Source organism: Zonotrichia leucophrys, chromosome 1 (assembly GCF_028769735.1).
Source record: "Zonotrichia leucophrys gambelii isolate GWCS_2022_RI chromosome 1, RI_Zleu_2.0, whole genome shotgun sequence".
NCBI lineage: Eukaryota > Metazoa > Chordata > Aves > Passeriformes > Passerellidae > Zonotrichia > Zonotrichia leucophrys.
In genome coordinates, this window is record NC_088169.1 from 6339442 (window position 1) to 6358536 (window position 19095).

The 19095-nt window shown below is 43.2% G+C and overlaps 1 protein-coding gene across 4 annotated transcripts in view; it reads left to right on the plus strand.

The window, feature by feature from the left end:
* Positions 1-16676: 16676 nt before the first annotated feature.
* The window catches only part of AGPAT3 (1-acylglycerol-3-phosphate O-acyltransferase 3), an 89999-nt gene continuing 87580 nt past the window's right edge, over positions 16677-19095 (plus strand). Inside the window, exon 1 of one of the 4 annotated variants that reach the window (XM_064706132.1) lies at positions 16677-16810. The gene's annotated coding sequence lies outside the window, so the exon portion shown is untranslated. Of the gene's footprint in view, positions 16811-17189; positions 17434-19095 lie in introns of those variants that run through there. The other 3 variants (XM_064706150.1, XM_064706140.1, XM_064706124.1) reach the window with 3 other exon arrangements.

The window sequence follows — 19095 nt, forward strand, 5'->3', positions numbered from 1 at the left end:
GGTGGCATTTTGTAATTGGGCAGAAAAGTCCCCATTGCAGATCTTTGGGATCAGTTATTGGGTTAAAAGGGAAAATAATCCAGGTGTCAGTTCTTCATTGGATAGTTTAGTCTGAAAAGACCTTGTACCAAGAGATTGTTGCCATTTTGTGCCTTCTAATGAAAAGCTGCTGAACTCACAGTAGTGAGACTGTTTTACTGATAAGAAATAATAAACACCTGAGTCTGAAATTACTGTCTCAAGTGCCTTCAATCCAAACCCAAAAAAAACAATGACTAATACTCCCACACATACCCTAACAGCAGAATGCTCTAGAGACATCCCAGAGACAGGGATAGTGCCTGGGGCAGGATTTGGGGCAGTGAGCAGGGAGGAACTTGCCCCCATCAGCAGGGATTGCTGCAAATCACCTGTTAATTGTGCTGATTGAAAAGCAAACACCATGAAGGTGTTGCCCAACAGGCTCTCACCCTGGGAATCTCAGCATTTTTAACTGAGACAGATAAAGGAGAGTTTGACTTCACTTTCCCCCAACCCCTCAAATTCCAGAGAGCTCAGAGATGACTGCTGCCACAAGCAGTGACCCCACTGTTAAATGACAAGTTAAAGCTCCAGGGTTCAGCAGTCAAGGGCTGCTTAGAAGCACCACAGAGCTTGGTTTTCATTCATGTGAGATTTGCAAATGGAGCTGGTAGAGATGTCTTATTCCCTCCTCTCTCCTTGGCTGTTATGTATAATGCTGTAAGCTGACTGGTTTGATGCAATTCTGGGAGATGAGGAAAAGGATATGTTAGAAAATATCCCAAAATACAGCAGAGTGTACTAGGGTAGAAAATGAGCTGCAGTCTGATACAATGTTCTCCTTCTCAAAATCTGACTGTGATCACATTTTTGTCTGAGTTTGTGAAAAGTGCATCATTTTTCTCATCCTAGGTGACACAACAGGAGTTTCACTACTGTCTCAGCAACGCTGCAAAATCCTGGCTATGCTTTTGGCACTGCTGCTGCTTGCTGTGGCTCACACAACTCTTCACCAGTGTTCTCCACAATCAAAGTCAAAAATAATTTTCTCTAAAGAGAAAAAGATGTTGTCACATAGGATGAGATTTAATTAAGCAATGGGGATTTATTTTGTTTTGTTTCATCTTTTTTTTCCTTCCTTATTTTTTTAATGTAGAGATTTGCTTGGAGACACATCTTTTGTACACAATTTTCCTGGGGGCAAATTACTGCATCTAATTTGATTTTAAACCTTGCTCCACAATCAATAACACCTCAAATCTCATGAAAAGTGACTTTAACTTGAGATTTCAGATCAGTTTGCCTAATATTCAGATGTGAAATCCTTCTCCCCCTCAGAAAACCCCAAGTAAAAGCAGTTTGCTTTTGATCTAAACCATGTTAAGAAAAAGGTTATTTATGTTTGTTAGAAGTGACCAAACTCTGCTGCTGTTCTGAAAAGCTGCAAAAATAAGGTGTGGAAATAACCCAAAGAATTCTCTCTGTGTCTTGGTAGTCTACTTTTATATGTGGACATATAATTAATATTATCTCAATGATGGTCACTCATGTTTGCCAAACCCTTGGGCTCCAGACTCTGGAGCAAAGTTCTTCTATCCTGCCTTGGGTAGAGAGGGAGAATAGGAGCAGAAATGATCTTTTATTAGATCTCTGTCCTGATTTTTTAATAATTAAGGCAGATCCCAGAGAGGTTCCCACTGTGAGTGGGCAGTGCCAGTGCTCCATCTCAGTGTGACTGCATCATCCACAGGAGTCCAAAGTTGTGGACTGGATTAAATTCCTTCCTCTGAAACTTCTCTTTTTCTAAACCACCAGATGTGGAGCTTTTAGAATTCTCTTCACTCTTTGTCCAATTTCATCAGAATTCTCTTAGCTCTCACATTATGGTCTGTTTAGCCCAGACTGTCAATTCGTGACTGGTGGAAATCTGGAAGCAATTCTTGCTTCGTGTAAAGTGCCAGGCTTAAATCCAAGATTTGATGGATGTGACAGTTAATTTCAGCTGCAGATATTTTCCTTTGTCATGTGAATCATTTCAGTTTCTTTCTGTTTAGATGTACTTGAGAAAAATCTCTCCAGAACATTGTCATTTTACTGGTGCTGCTCTGCATAGCTCTGGGTCTTTTTCTCACACACATTTGTGATTTCAAAGTGAGGATTCCATGAGGATGCCATGGTAAGGGGCCACCAATGTTTCAACAAGCAGTTCCCACCAAAATTGACTCCTTTAACTTTGTGATACACCCTGCTAAGCACCTTGAAAAGATGAGTTTGCGCAAAAGAGGGATTTGAAGATCATAAATAACATGGAGTTTTGATTTTGTAGGGTAATCATCTCTACAACACAATCCATCTTCCCAAAAATCTTGTTAAAACCACTTATTTTGGGGGAATACCCACTTAGAAAACCCCAACAAAGAAACAAAGAAACATACCTTTGTGGTTTTTAAGATTATCAGAAGTAGGAAATCCACTATTCCATTGCTACAGCTTCCTGATGGTTTCAAGAAATGGAAATTCAGCATTAGCATAGCTTGGTAATAGTTACCCATCCTCACATTTCAGACTTTGCATGTCATTTTTAGTTTGAGTTTATAGCTTCATCTAGACAATTGAACTTTTTTATTTGGAAGGTGGAGGAGCCCTCTCTAATCAGATTTCTTCTCCCCTGTAGGTAGATATTTACAGCCTATCATATAATTATCACTCTCTCCTTATTAAGCTAAACAGGCTGAGCTGCTTAAGAAATCCCAAATCTCATTTATTACCCCAGTCATCAAGAGCTGATTTATAGAAAATGAGACATTCTTCCTGTCATGTCTTTGGTGCCTTGATTAAATTTCTCTTCAGACATGAATTTATACCAACCCAAAGCCTGTTTGGTGGTTCTTCTTTGCCATTAGCTGGTACCATGTTGCCCTCCTGAACAATTCAGTCAGGTTTATTTCCTCTGGGGACAGGTTCTCCTTCAGCTGCAGTGAAACCACTCTGCACAGGTTTCTGTCTGCATCCAAGTTGGAGCATCAAAACTGAATCCTTCACTTGCTGGGTGTGCACGTCTTCCAGAGCTTGTGGCTGTCTGCACTCCTGTTCCTAATTCAGAAATTATTTGTAATATATAAAATATAATGTATATTATAAAATATAATATATATGCTATATTATTATACATATTATAATATATATTATAAGATATATATTATATATAATTATAATAATAATTATATATATCTTATATACGTATTATTATAGTTATAATTATTATAATATATAATCTATATAATTATATATATTATATATTATATTATATATAATTATATATTGTATATTATATAACATATAATATATAACATATATAATATATATTATGTATTATCAATATATAATATATAATATATAAGATATTAGATATTACATATTACATATTACATATTACATATTACATATTACATATTACATATTACATATTACATATTACATATTACAATGGATATAATTTTATTATTTTCATGAAATTATTCTTGTTATTTTTATTAAATTATTTTAAAACTTTTATTAAATTATTTTTATTCAGTGCCTCGACATTGGTCACAAGTAATTTTTTTAAATGCCACGTGAGACTGCTGTTGGTGTGCACCAGTGCAAATTGGGAGGCTGTATGGAACATTTACCCCATGAGGCTCAGCCCCAGGAGAGGGAGAGCAGGACTTCTGTGGTCCCTGTGTTTGTCTTGGGAAGGAAATTGGTTTCCTTATTCACAGAGTGAGCTTTGCAACACCAATCACCTCTCTTGGGTGCTCAGGTTGCTGTTTTGAAAGGAGTTGTGACTGCCTCAAGGTTTCCCTTGAGCAATCAACAGTTTTATCCTATTCCACCCTCCCCTCTTTTTGATCAAATGCGTCATCAGTTTTTATTTCCTTCCTAATGATGACTTCTGTGCAGAATTCCCCAGCATGTGGGCCTCCGGTCACCCCCATCACACAAAACACCACCTTGTCCCCTTGGCTGCCAAGGCCACCTCCCTGCCCTCCTCCCTTTGTGTTTCATTCCTCTGCACCTTGAATTTGGGAGGACATTGGTGCTTAGAAATCCCCTGCCCTTCCATTTAATGGAGATTTTATCTTGATTTTAACTAGCGGGGAAATTTAGGGAAATGGCAACAAAACTGCAATATAATGTGTAGACTTAATGTAAATATTTTTGCATATTTTCTGACATATTATAGGATATAACACTACCATGCAAAGTGCTTAATGTAGGCAAAATGGAGAAGAAAGAAAGGGAGAAGGGGGAAAATTTTCTGTGGAGTGAGTTGTTCTGGAGAGCTCCTGGAGCTGCCTCCTGCACAGCCTGTGCTGTGTCATGGCAAGGCAGAGATTGGAGCTGCCACTGCCTGATACAGCTGCACAAACACAGCCAAATCAGAGCCCTGATTGCATCAGTTTCACTTAATTCCATTTCTTGATTTAGGGGAAGAGGAAGCAACATGAACATGACATTCCCTTCCTCTCTCTGACAAGGCAATTACACTGAACTAAGCTTTTCTAAGACCTGTCTTAATCATTTTCTGGCTGTATTGCTGGGTTTTAGATGTTTTGTTTTGGTTTTTTTTCCTGGACAGTAGCTGCCCTTAAACCCTTCACTTAATAAATTCAGACTCCTTTGAACAGCAGATTTTGCAACAGCAGCTGTAAAATTTAATGCTGCAAAGGCAATAGTTAAGTGTGTCTATCTGTTATGATCATAAATACTTATGATCTTGAGACAGTGAGGATAAAAAAACTTTTCATTCAAGATTGCAGGATTTTTCCCTTATCTTGGTGACAGATAAGGGGAAAAAAAAGCATAACATAATGGAAAGTTAGAAGCATAACTTAAGGAAAATTCCTCTCTTCTGGGTGATCTGATGGTGATGGCCAGAAGCTCCTGACACAGGTACAGCACTTGATAGTCCAACATTGCTGCTGAACCTTAGAAAACCTGTTAAAAACCCAAACCCAAGCCACCATGCTGCACCTCCTAATCACAGTCAATGCCAAGGAGCAAGTTGGAGTAAAAACCGGCTAAAGGAAGGTAAAGGAAGGCAAAAAAACTCCTTCCATGCAGACATCCATGGTTAGAGTGTCTGTATCCCCCCTTCCCAATGAACAAGGGCTGTCTGTATGGGCTGGAGACAGGGCCAAGGCTGTGGGGCACTGCTGGGTGGCCGATCCAGCTGCCAGCAGCTGGAGATGAAGGGCAGGGTGGGTTCAGCACACTGAACATCCTTGAGTTGATGCCTTGGGAAGGCTGACCCAGAGCAGAGACTGGACAGAGGTAAAGAATAAAGCAGGGATTTATTAAAAGGCCTCCATGGATCCACCTTGGGCTGCACAACCCAAAATGGCCACAAAATGCACAACTGGTCATGGGATCTCTCACTTTTATAAGTTCTTCTCCATTTGCATATTGGAGTTAATTGTCCAGTTGCAGCTTTCGCCCAGGCAGTCCCATCCCTCTTGTTTTTCTCTCTCCAGCCCACAGTGTTTGTGCTCCTGGGCTGAGATTTGGATCATTTGTCCTTGGTGCCCAGCTGGAACAGGAATTGTTTTGTCTCCCTGCTCTGTGCACAGAGCTCACCATTCCCTAATATGAAGTCCAGACCCACACACTAAAGCAGCACAGAATCTGCAAAATATAAAAGCTAAACCTGAAGCATCATAGTGAATTTTAGGATTGCCTTTCCACTTAACCAGTGAGGCTGCCCCACCAGGGAGACGTGGGAGGATTTACTCAGAAGTCACCCAAAAGCCACAGGAGGCATTTCTTCAGGCACAGACGCCTCACTGTGCTTTACAATCAAATAATTAACACCCACCAAAACCTAGAAAGATTGTTTACCTTCCTCCAACCACGTTCAGAGGTAGGTAAATAAACATTGAGATGCTGGTGTGCATCAGTCACTGATTTAAAGACTGCCACCACAGCAGAACCCTGGAGTCCTGAGCAATTAAAACCAAGGAAAAATTACAGAAAGCAGAGTAGATTTATTTTTAAAGTCTCCAAGGAGCAACAGAAAACATTTCTTTTGTTAAATATGTCTTAAATTTAAAGCAAGGCAAATAAGCCGTACTTATAACAGCCTACCTTGGGATCTTTTTGCCTTCTTCTTTCTCCCTCTTGGCATAATTTGAGCTGATTTCATGCCTTCTAATGAGCTGTCTCCCAGTTGGAAATGGCAACTTTTATAGTTTTTTCCCAAAACCCCATGTTCAGACTGTCTTATGAAACACTCTAATCATCAGTACTTGTTCTGTAAGCTGTGGTGGATGGGATATATTGTAAGGAGGCAATATCTTGTTGATTGAAAGAAAAGAAAAATCAAGATATTAATTTCTGCTCTCTTCCTTTCTCATACTTTCAGTTAGTCCTGTGACTGGAAAGCTGGTCTGCACACTCAGGCAATAAATGCATGCTGATCTATGACATAAGGATTTGTTGTTGTTGTTTCAGGTTCCAAACCAGAAGGATTTTCTTCTCCTTTGTGTTTTGCTGCCACTTAAATACATATTTTTTCTCTCTTGAACAGTAACTGGGCAGCTGAGAGTCAGGCAAAATGCACCTGCATATTTTCAGGGCTGTGTGTGTGTCTGTATCCTATCTTTACATTTCAACAGCAAGAGTTTTAAAAGCTCTGCTGTGGGGAATATTCTCTTTTCAAGTTCTGTGTGAGGGAAAGAAAAACCTTTCTTATAGGCAAAAGCTTTTAATGGATTGGGAATTGTTGTACCCAAGAATTCTAATTTTGAATCCATAGTCATTTCCATCATCAGTTAAGTGGTTGGATATTCCCTGATTTATACACTCAATCTTAAGCTTTTTAGTTTTTTTGGCCCTTCATCCTTTTGCTATTTTAATTTGGAGAAGTTGGTTATTATTGCATTAAAGCCATTAAAACAGGTTGCTTTGCAATCATATATAATTTTACACTGTCAGACATTTTTCTTGTAAACAAGGTCTGTGTATGTACTTACTAAATTAATTACCTGCTCTAACATACATTTATCCAAATGCTTAATTTTTGCATTCCTAATGTGCTGAGTGATATAATGACAGTAAAAAAAAGAAATTAATTTTGATATGAATTCATGCCAAGCACTTTTGATAAAGAATGAAACTGAAAAATATGTGGGAAGTCAGTATTTCACATCTGTGATTTATTTGCCTAGAACCGTCTCTGGTACCTGCCTGCATTTAAATTATTAGACAAACAAATGATTACTCACTCTCTTCCTCTAACTTAAAAGCTTCAGAAAGTATTTTTCAGATATTCTGATTGCTCAAGTAATTGAACTTCTTAATATTTTTAGAATTTTCCAAGACTTTTTTCAGCTACTGGGTAAGAAAATCTTTCAACTACACTTATTCTAGAACTGAACAGCTGCTGATTTAAATATTTTCCAGATTTTAATATTGTCCAGATTTTAGTATTTTCACTTTTTTTACCTGTTTCATGTTGTGATGCCACGGAATTATGTTGAGATGACAATACATCTGCAGCAAAGCCAGAGCACACTGCTTCTTTCACTCCTTAAAGGTCATGCAGCCAAACGAGACAAGTTTGGAAATATCAGCTCTTGGCATCACTGAAGGCAGCAAATTCTAGAGATGCTTTTTGGAGACATCTATATTTTTAGGCTTGTTTTAGATATAACCACCTTCTCTTTGTAGCAGTCTATCAGTTAGTAATTAATGTATTTATGGCAACCTCCTCCCATCACTGACAAATGTATTTGGTGCAAAAATACTTGAGCTTCACACAATTACAGTTAGAAGATAAAGTTGCAATACAAGTACCAATATTCATTGTTTAAATGCACCACAAGCAAATGGAATATTACTTTCTTGATGAATGTACACTGCAAGACACTAGTATGACACAAGATGTATAATTCCAGCAATATTGTTGATTTTCTTCTCCTCCAAACTTTATTTGAAAATAAACCGTGCGCACACTCACAGCTGTCTCCAGATTCTCACTTCCAAGCACCCATTCCAGGCACAGGGTGACTGCTGTGGGGCAGGAGGTGTCTGGAGTTAATCCCTGTCTCCTGGCTCTCCCTGCACCCACATTTGGCTCAGGAAAGAGTCTTGCAGCGCCCAGAGCACTGCACTCTCCACTGAGGTGTGGGAATGCCACAGTTCCCACTGGGAACTGCCCTGATATCCAAACCTGCAAGAGCCTGTCAGCAGCAGGGCTCCTGAGGATCTGCTGACTGCAGAAACACCTACAAACTGTCTCTCATCCCAAAAGCCACTCATCAGGGTTCTTGTATTATTGTTGTTGTTATTATTGTTGTCAGGGAGCCTTGCCCAAGACTGTGTTTCAGAAAAACAAGAAGAAAACAGCAGCAGTTGCCCAATATTCCAGTGCAGCACAGTATTGATGAATCTAAGGCTTCTGTGCCTTTAGTGAGGCATGATTTGGTCCCTAATCCTCGAGAATGTGCGAAGCAGCGCTTCTGTGTGTTTCCAGTGCTGATTTCAGAAGCTCAGTTTCCTCTCAGTGGTTTCTGGTGAGGTTCCATGTTTGGGACAGAGATCTTTGCCATGCAGCTTCTCACTATGTCACAGACATGTTTTATGAGAAATCCTTTCCTTAGGATTTTTTCTCCTGAGAAGCTGAGAGACCTCAGGAACAAAATGTAAACAATGATTATCTGCTGCTGTGGAATGCAACAGGTGCATCTGTGATTGGTCTCATGTGGTTGTTTCTAATGAATGGCCAATCACAGTCAGCTGGCTCAGACTCTCTGTCCGAGACAGAAGCTTTTGTTATCATTCTTTCTTTTTCTCTTCTTAGTTAGCCTTCTGATGAAATCATTTCTTCTATTCTTTTAGTTTAGTTTTAATATAATATATATCATAAAATAATAAATCAGCCTTCTGAAACATGGAGTCCACATTTTCATCTCTTCCCTCAACCTAAGACCCCTGTGAACACCACTACATCACCAGAATCTTCTCCATTCTCAATAATGAGAATGATTATCTCAATAATGAGATAATTTGATGAATCCTGGATTGTAAATAAGGCTATTCAACAAAGGTCTCTGTTCTCAGACCATGTGTCTTGCAGGAGAGAAATTTCCTTTCCTTCTTGCAGTGCCTCTGTTGGTATCTCCTGGCAGACATCAAATGCCATGTGAAATCCACCACTTCCCTTCTGGAGTGCTAATGCACTTCTGGAAGGTCTGCACAGATCCACTCATGCTTTTGATTTGATTCAGTTTGTACTGCACAGAGATTTCCTGGGATGGTTTCAGCTGGCCTGCTGTTCTCTCCTGCCTGTCCTTTCCCCCACAGTGATTCACAGGGTGTTACTAGAGAAATCAGCTCTTTGCCATGATGCTGCTCTGCTCAAAATCTATTGCCTCTCTGTTGCTTTGTGTTTGCTTGCTTTGAGCTCTGAAATGTCAGCTATGTTTTTACCAACAGATTTGTCCATAGCAAACATTTTTCAAACAAGGTACCTGAAAGTAATTTTTTTTTTCTGTCTTAACAAGGATGTTTGGTAGTTCCTCAAATTCATTATCTCATTTAAAATTGTAAGTTTCTTCCATAAATCCTCTAAATACTGACTTATATATATATGATTTCACAGAGGCATAAGTCTCATTGTGAAGTCAGTCACAGTTCTTGCACTTGGATGAATGGATATCCTATTTCTGACCAGAAAATGTTTGCATTAAGGGGCATATTCTAATCCAGACTCCAGACTTACAGTCTCACTCTTAGTTTGCTATCACAACCTCTTCATTCTCAGTGTATACATGGGAGAAAGTAGAATCACAGCAGGCTTTTACAGCCCTAATCTTTCATAGGAAACTTGGGAAGCACCAATTGTCCATTTCCCTTCCAGCAGATTCCTTTACTTGGGCATTTAATCACTGTGTGTTACTCTTAAAAGCACTGGCTCTTTCAAATATGGTTGCTGTGGGGTTTTTGGTTTGGTTTTTGTTTTATTCCATTTGAGAGGACACTGTCTGCTCCATGTGATGATGCACTTGGATGTGCCCCAGACTCCCTATCAGTAATTGCTGCTTTTCTGTGTGACACAAATACATCCAAACATTTCTTCCCAACTGTAGATTGCTGAAGCACTGCTGATGACACCAAATCTGCCATTCCCAGCTCTGGCAAGTCCAGGCTGTAACATGATGGTGGAACTGGCATTTCTCCAAACTTGCATTTTGTGAATGTAGATTTTGAAGCAGCAACACATCAGCTGTGGGATTTTTAAGGCTGTGTGAATTACAAATACCTGCCATACTCCTCTTGAAGGGAGAGATGTCCACTGGCTCCTTTCTCTTCTCCTCTTAGCCTCAGACATGTGACAATGACACTGAAATCTGCAATAAGATATGTAGAAAAAGACACCATTCTACAAAACAGAGCACGAGTAACAGATGTACAGACCAAACAGACAGCGTGACATTCAATTTTCATTTCATTGTGTGGGGAAAATTACTCATGCATAGAGATTAACACATAGAGAAAGCCATACAAATAAGCCTGACTAAGAGAAATGTTGCTACAACCTGATTTTGTGGACACTCGTAATGTAATAACTAGTTCCCACCTGAGCTTGGGGGCTTATACCTGTACCTACAACATGAATTGATGGCAGAAATAGGGGCTGGTTTTCCTCTTGGGTGTTTTGTCACAATGCCAGTCTGACTCCAGAAGCATCATCAAACCACACCTGAGAAAACAAGGAGTCAGGCCCATAAATCAGGGATTGTAAACAATGATGGCAGATAATATTGGACAATCATCTCTGGCCTCATTCATTCATTAATAAATCAGCAGAGATTTATGGTGCAGACTGCAGCACCACTAAATCTTTGCCCTTTTAAAACCATGTTTATTGAGTTTTAGGCTGGCAAAGCGATCGATTACTCCAGAAAAGCATTCTGAAGTAAATCAAAACCAGGATGGGAAAGCACATCCCCTTCCATGTAACAGCAGCTTACTGAACTGCAAATGCTTCCAAAAATTGGGGAAAAAAGCAACTTCTTCCTCACAGAGGTAAACAATCAAGTTTTCATCTATATTAGGGATGTGGCACCATGCAGTCTTTTATCTTTTTGTGGTTTACATGTTTGTACATAGCAGGGCAGCCTGCCAGCAGCTCTGGCCAAAAGAGAAGAGACAGCTTAGCTGTGAGTGAGGAGGATTTTATTGGAGCAGGGCAGGGAATGGGTGAGCTGGTTTGTCAGCACTCAGCTGTAAATCTGGAGGCTCTGCAATGCTGACCAGCACCACAAACACAGCACAACCCAGCAGGGTGGGAGTGCCTGTAGAAAGCAAGGTGCTGTGGCTGGCAGAGAACCCCTCCTGATGCATTCCCAAAGCTGAGGGACATAATTTGCACTCACATTCTGGCCCACGTCCACCATTCTGGCACTGAGAAGGGAAATCAATTGACTAAGCTTCCAGAATGACTTTAGAGACTCAAACAGTGTCAAATCAATTTCCTGTGTCTGGGGTAAACACCAGGAAATTCAGAATTAAGAATCCCCAGTGAACTTTCCTCTGCTTCCACATGTGTTTAGTGGGGTTTTCATTACCTCATCCTGCTTCTCTGTATAGATGTTTTCTGTAGATGAACTCTTTTTTACTCTGTGATCTAAGGACTGTGCACAGCTCATGATCTGTCAGAAGGTGGATGATGGAACAGAGCACTAAAACTCAGGATCAAACCTACATGCATGCAAGCAAGAAAACCAGTTCATTAAAGGAAACCACGTAAAGAGTCACTCAAAGCTGAACCCAAGGCTTTCTGTTGGCAAATGAAAACCTTCATGGGTGCGTTTCAAGACTCCTTCATTTGATCTGAAGTGGTTATGTAGTTCCTGGATCAGATAAATGAGCACTGGGCTGAGTGATCTCCAGGTCCCTTCCAGACCCAGGCTTCTGCAGCCACAGAACCCAGCATGTGCTGGATTCATTTCCCCCAAAGTGCAGCTGTTTTCACTCCCTGGGCTGGTGTGTTATCAGTGGGAAACAGGCCTGGCTGGGACACTGAGCCTTGCTCAGGCTCCTGAGGCTGAAAATAAACTGCTGAGAGAGGGGGTGAATACATACTGCTAAGAGGGGTTAAACCAAAATAGTGTTTTTCCAGTATTTCCTTAGATTCAATTATGTATACGATTGTGATTCTGCTTCCTTTGTACAGAAAAGCTCCTACTAACATTAATAAGTACTTTTTTTTCCTTAAAAAGATGTACAAAACACAGCCCCTACACTACAGGCCAAACTATGCAATTTCAGTATAAATCAAGAGTGCTTGGTTCAGCTCCAAGTGCTGTGTGAGAAGAACAGAACTAAAATTCACCTCAGGGCATCCAAAGACAACAAATGAAATTTTGAGAGAAAGTGTAGGGATTGTAGTTACAGCAAAATGTGTATTGTGTGTTTGTATTGTGCAAGGTTTTGTTCTTCCCTGAGCAGCATGACCTATTTCCCAGCATCATGTGATTTCTGTATTGGAAGACTCTTCTGTAAAGAAGTAGAATTAATTTTCCAGTGGAAAAGAGACAATACTGACTTTCTTTACTTCTGCATGAAGCAGTTAAACATTATAGTAATTTTTATTTACCTTTTAAAACTTCATCATCCTTGTAAAAGATGCAGACAAGTAAAGCACATGCACATACTTATCTGTTGCTGGCAATATATATTTTCATTAAGATTTCATTCAAAGAAATGTACAGGGCATCAGGAAAATCCAAATTAAACTACACTAGGATTTAATATGATTTCAAGTCCATTTCCAACCACAACCGCAGCTAAGAACTTAGGCTTCAAAGTACACAAAAGGAATTTAAGCTGCCTTCCACACCTCCCACCTCACAGAGGGGCCTCAGTTTCCTGCTTAAATTCTGCTTAGTTGCCTGAAGTTTTCTAAACTGTGCACATGGAAATGAAAATCTAGGGATGTCACCTCTGGCTAAAATCATCTGGCATTCCTAAAACAGGAATTCCTGTGTTCCAGTCTCAAAAGCAACTCTATCAGACTTTCTGAGTTCATTCCCAATTGAGCTAACACTAAATCTGAGAGGACAGAGGGAGAGAAAAAAACCAAGCATATATATAACAGAGACATCTGGAAGGGAGCTGTTTATACAAACTCAACAGCTTTTGAAAAGCTGGGCCCTTGAAGTGTGCACAGGCACTCCAAATCAGCAGTCCCTTCTGAAATGCCCTCTATATCTGTATTTTTAGCTTGCAGCTTCTTTATTTCTAGCCATTTCTTCTACCATACTGGAAGCCTTTGTAAATAGTGTTAGGACTTTTTTTTAATGCTTGTGTAACTCAAAAATGGCCGAATGAAACCTGACTACACTTTTCCAAAGGGGAAAAAAAAAGTTTTATGCATTAAGAATTTCAGCTCTAAAAGCAGTGAGTTTTCAAGTAACTGGTAGAGAGCTGCGCTCATCTACAGGTTTCTGTTCATTTGTGATTAACAACAGCACAAGCGTGCCAGGAACACAGCAAAACATGAGATTTTGCAGCAATGAGTAGAAAGCAATGCTGAACATTTGGCAAGCTATTCAGCTAGGTTGGATTTAAAGCATTAACCACTTCAGGAGATGAATTCTGGCTTTCTCCATCTTTTGTATCACGTGCACATTAAGGCATTGTGTCAGCATGTGCTTTTTCTTGAGACCTCCAATTAATCAGAGCTTAAACTTAGGACAGGATGTGTCAACACTGGAAAATGAGTGTTGTTGCTGTTGTGCTTCACACGTGGCCAAAGCTGTGCATCTGTGCTTGGGGGGCACCCCTGAATTTTTAAGAATAGATGACTCCCAGTCTAATGTCAGCTTTAAGTCTCCCTGAACCCTCAGCAGCTCATGCAGGACCTGCTGTACCAATATTCAAGTGGTTGCTTGGATTCTGCTCACTCCAGACGGGAACTGGGGCTTCTCTGCACTTGACTGGAAATGAGGAGCTGCCTTTGCACCAGGCTGTTGAACATGCCTTGGACACAGCTCAGGACTGAAAAGTAATATGTAAACCTTCTCCAGTGATTTCTATCCAGTAGTTTGAGAAGCCAGAATGAGATCTGGGGAGGGACGGGCTCTAGCAGGTGAAATGGGTGCTGAGAGGTGGAGAGAAAATCTGCTTCTGATGATATTCACCCTTTCAGAAAAACTGTCAGGTGAAGATCAGTGCAGGAGACTTTATTTCTTTATTTCCAGAATACCCTGCAGACTTGTTGGGGTTCTCTGAAATAGCTGCTTCACTCATGCTCTTAACACATCAAAGCAGTTAAAATCTACTTAAGGGGATTTTGCTCAATTGAAAAGGTTGGTAGTGCTTTATTTGAAATCTTGCTTCATGCACACAGCAAACTCCTCTGTGGAAAAGTTTATTTTAATCCTGGAGATGATAATGGATGAATATCAGGACAGCTGCTCTCAGTTTCACCCCAGAGGTAATGGCCAGAACTTCAGAGAGCTCTCTTAAGTGCTGAGAAAGAGAAGATGTCATTTGCCAGGAGATGTCAGAACACAGCAGAGCAGGAATATGAGCAACTCATTTCTTGGCAAACTTTGTAAGTGCTACCTTTGGGGATTTTTAAAAAGCTGTTAAAGCTGTTTCTGTGTTCACCATTTTTATTTCTAAACTTTAAAAGTACTTCCTTTTTTTTTTCTTTTTCTGTTTTATGCTAAAATATCCTGTGAATGCATCATCCTTTCAGGTTTTAGTTTTGATCACTTGATTTTTATGGGCACAACACTCTCACTGGACAAAATAAGCACTGCAAAGTAGGACTGCCAGTATGTATTAATATTGGGAACTTTTACCTACCTTGCTGTAGTTAAAATTTGGGTAGACCAGAAACAGGTCAGGCAAGCTTAATTGTCATCGTGTTGGTGTTACAATCTGAGTATTTTTCTGACTGAAGAATTACATCATGCTCCCTTTCTGCACTCAAACTGCCACGAGCTACTTCTATGAGATCACTTCTCTGAATGAGCTACTTCTTATCTGGAAAAGGATTTGTGAGGTACACTAAAATTCACACAGAGGAAAAAAAAATTGAAGCTCTACTCTATGAGCATGCTTCTCCAAACACAAAAGTTGCAGAAAAAATTGAGCTGAAAAAATCTGTGTGGAGAATGAAGACAAAGAGGAGGCTCAGCGCTTCAGAGAGGGATTGTCTCCATTCCATGGGAGGGCTGAAATACACCTGTGATGTTCTCCAGGAAGCCAGGGAGGCTGCTGGAACTCATGGCAGCCTCCTGCAAAGCCACATCAGCGCAGGAGATCAGCCAAAGGGGCTGTGGTTGGCCAGGGCAGCGTGGGCTGAGCAGCGTTACATGAGAACGAGCAGAGCTGCCAGGAGGAGGCTGCGCTGCAGGACACAGAGGGAAGGAAAAGTAACACCCACCTGACCCCAGGGCAGAAATCTCTGCCTCCTACTGCAGCTGGGAACCGGCGGAGAGTTCTGGGATGGCAGTAAGGGCACAGCAATAAAGGGATTTAATGGCACTTCAGGTAAACACAGAACATCAATATTTAGATATTCCTTGTGTGTACTTTTCTAAAGTAGGTCGAGTTATGATGTTCTGAATGTCATATATCACAGGCAAAAGAGGGAGAACATTTGGAACCTAAACCACAGTTAGACTCACTTTTTAAAAATATAGGTCTGCCATAGCTGCTGAGGGTAACATTTGCTTTATTGTGAAGATTCAGAGAACACTGTGACTCTCTCTTTCCATGTTACTGCCTACTATTAATCTCCTCAAAATTTGTATTCGGAAAGTATCTTTCAGAGGTAATGAATATGTGTGATGTTGAAGAAAAAGCTTTAAGAGCTGCAAGCACTCACCATCTTGGAGATTGTACCCAATTATTTAGCGGAATCAGTAAGGTGTTTGAAGTGTAGCGCTAGGAACTGGTATTTTAAAATGTTGTTCAGATTAAACTTTCTTTTTTCTTTTCTTCGCTTTTGTTCTTTTCTTACTTTCTTTTTTTTTAAGGAAAGGTTTTGGCTTCCAAGCTTTGACACTTGCCATGCTGCATCCAAGAAAGCAGAGGAAGACCTCCCTATCTCAACTCATTATTGCCCATAAAATCCTCTCCATGCTGAAATTCTCTGGCAAGGACAGATCCTACACGTAATCCCGTCACACCCTGAGAACGAGCATGAGTCCAAACAAAACCATCATCTTTTAACACTTACTCTGCAAAACGGAACGAACCTGTACAGCCTTTGATGTGTTCCGACCTGCTCCTTTATGTTTATGTGTAAGAACAAAAAGACACCGTCAGTCTATTGGTGTCACATTTGCGCCAATCAAACAGCCCAGGTGAGATCCCGCTCCTTCCATGGGGCGCTTCCACCACGCAGGGCACGGATTTACACCGCGTGGAGCATCCGCAACCGAGCCCACATCCCTCCATCCATCCGCCCCGGGACTGTGCCATTTATTGACACCGCTCCGTGCCCGTTCCCTGCCTCACCGAGACTTTCCATCACGATCCCCCATTGCTCCATCCCCGCCTTTCCCCCCACCAATCCCCCGCGCTCCGGAGCTTCGCCCACCGCAGCCGGGTTCCGCCCGCTCCCTCCCATCCCCGCGGGGCGGCTGCGGCGGGGCCGGGCCCTCGGGCACCTCCCTCCCTCCTCCGTGCCCGCATCCCTCCCTCCCTCCCTCCGTGCGTGCCGCGGGATGCGCTGCCGGCCGGCCGGGCGGGCGCACACGGCGGGACCAGAGCCATGTCTCCGGTGAGCGGCACGGGCGGGCGGTGGGGCTCGGGGGAGCCGCTGCTCTCCCGTCCCCGGGGCTGGGTGCTCTCGCCAGGGCTGGGTGCTCTGCCCCGGCTGGGTGATCTCCCCCCGGCGCAGCGGAGCGCGGGGCGATGGGCGATGGGCGCGGTGCGGGCTCGGGGGGCGGCTCCTCCGCATCGCATCGCGTCCCGCCGCGTTGCGGGCAGCGCGGAGCCCCGGCCGGGCGCTGCGGGGCGGAGCCGCGCCGGGCGGGAGGAGCGGCGGCCGCGGCGGCTGCTGCCGCCCCCGCTATCTGACCCGACCTTCCCCCTCTCCTCCTCCTCCTCCGCCCCCCGGCTCTCCTGCCCCCAGCGGCCCGGGAGGAACTGAACCATCGCCGCACAGGAAGTAGCGGCTGCGGGGAGCGGCGGCGGCAGCAGCGACAGCCGGGGCTGCCGCACTCAATGAGCGACGCTCCCGCAGCCGCCCGCCCCGCTCGCCCCTTCCCCGCCTCCCGAGGGCAGCGGCGCCCAGCCAGCCCGCCGCCGCCGGGGGTTGGAGGCTGAAGCGGGCAGAGGCAGCTCCGGCTCTTCCCGAAGAGGAGGAGGAGGAGGAGGAGGCGGCGGCGGCGGGGACTGCAGGTTGGTGCCGCTCCGCCGGCGAGGCGCGGGTAGCGGGATGCGGGGGGAGCGAGGCGGGCGCGGAGCCTGGGGAAGCATCCCCGCCCGGCGCTGCCGCACGCCGGGGCTCGGCCGGGAGCCCCTTCGGAAAGGCCCCGGCGCGCCGCCCCCGCTGCGGCGGCTCGGGAGGAGCCGAGCGGGCCCGGCCCGGCTCGGTCCGGCGGTGCCGGTGCCGCCGGCGCGGGCTGCGCTTTGTGCGCCCGGCGGGCGGCACCCGGGGCGGTGCGGGGAAGGGCACAATGGTCCCGGCTGGAACGCATCCTGCCCATCCCGGGGGAGATGGACGCCGTCCCGGGAGGCGCAGGCTGGCCGGGAGCAGGGCGGCTGGGATCCCCGCCGAGTGTGATGGATGGATGGATGGATGGATGGATGGATGGATGGATGGATGGATGGAGCAAAAAGTGGGGGAGCGGTTGAAAACAAAAAGAAAGAAAGAAGGAAAGCCCGTTTCGGAAGAGCCGGGCTGTGCCTGGGTGCACGGCTTGCCGGTGCAAAATGGAGAAGAGCAAACCCTATTGATCTGAGAGAGGCAACCAAATGGGATGCTGTTGTGCCTGGATTCTGTTCAGAGGATGCTGATGGATAAATTAAGGTGTTAGCCTAACGTGTAGGCATCTAACTAAATAAGCACGCTGCTTATCCCTTTAGAGCTTTTTTACACTGTATACTTAGAGCTTTTATACACTGTGTACTTAGAGTTTCAACATTGTATTGTGTTGAGATGGTTACCTGTTTAACGCCACACTTGTATGTTCTTCCCCTCCAATATTTTTTCCTCTTTTAGTCTTCATATTTCCTCATTGATTGGGCAATGAGGTATGAGAAAGGAAAGTGTCAGAGTTTCCAAGAATCTTGCTGCTTATTCAAAGCAGCATAATATAATCTCATTAGCTCATCGTGTTATCTTACTCGTTTATTTCAAGGCCAAAATAAACTTGATGGCCTTTCCCCCCCTGTCCTGCTCAGAGGGAAATAGGCTGGAGTCCAGGATGGCATGTTTGCTGTCAGGGAATTGCTGATGTGCCAAGCGTGTTTGGGAGCAGAGTGGTGAAGCTCTCCACTTGGCACTGCTTCTCTTGTGATGACGCTCTTCACTTGAGACTCTGCTGGAACCACAGGTCATTTAGGTGAAGTTCAGCATAATCTCAGATGTATGTGGGGTTTTTTTCCAAGTTTGATTCTACAAGCAGTAGAACTTGTGTGGTTTCCATTAATTTTCTTGCAAGACTGCAGCTGTGTAGGAGATGGAGAAGTTAAATGGAGTTGTAGTTGAGCACTGGGCTGTTACAGGACTCCTTGTGCTGCAAACAGTTCTGACCCTTGGATTTTAAATGTAAATGTTCTACTATTTCCTGTACCTTTCACAGGAGCCTTGGCTTTTGGTTCCCTTCTGTGTACCCCAGTCTTCTTTCCCTTTCACATCTATTGTTACTGAGCCTTCATGACTAAGATTATGCTCACTACTTTCAGTATGGTTTTCAGCCTTTTCTAAGAGCAGCTTTATGTACTCTTAAGAAAGTCTATTATCTCTTCCTTGCCTGATTCCCACCTTCACCTCTCCACCCTTATACACACAGTTAATTGGAGAAAGCAGGACAGAGAACAGTTGGTCTCCAAATATAG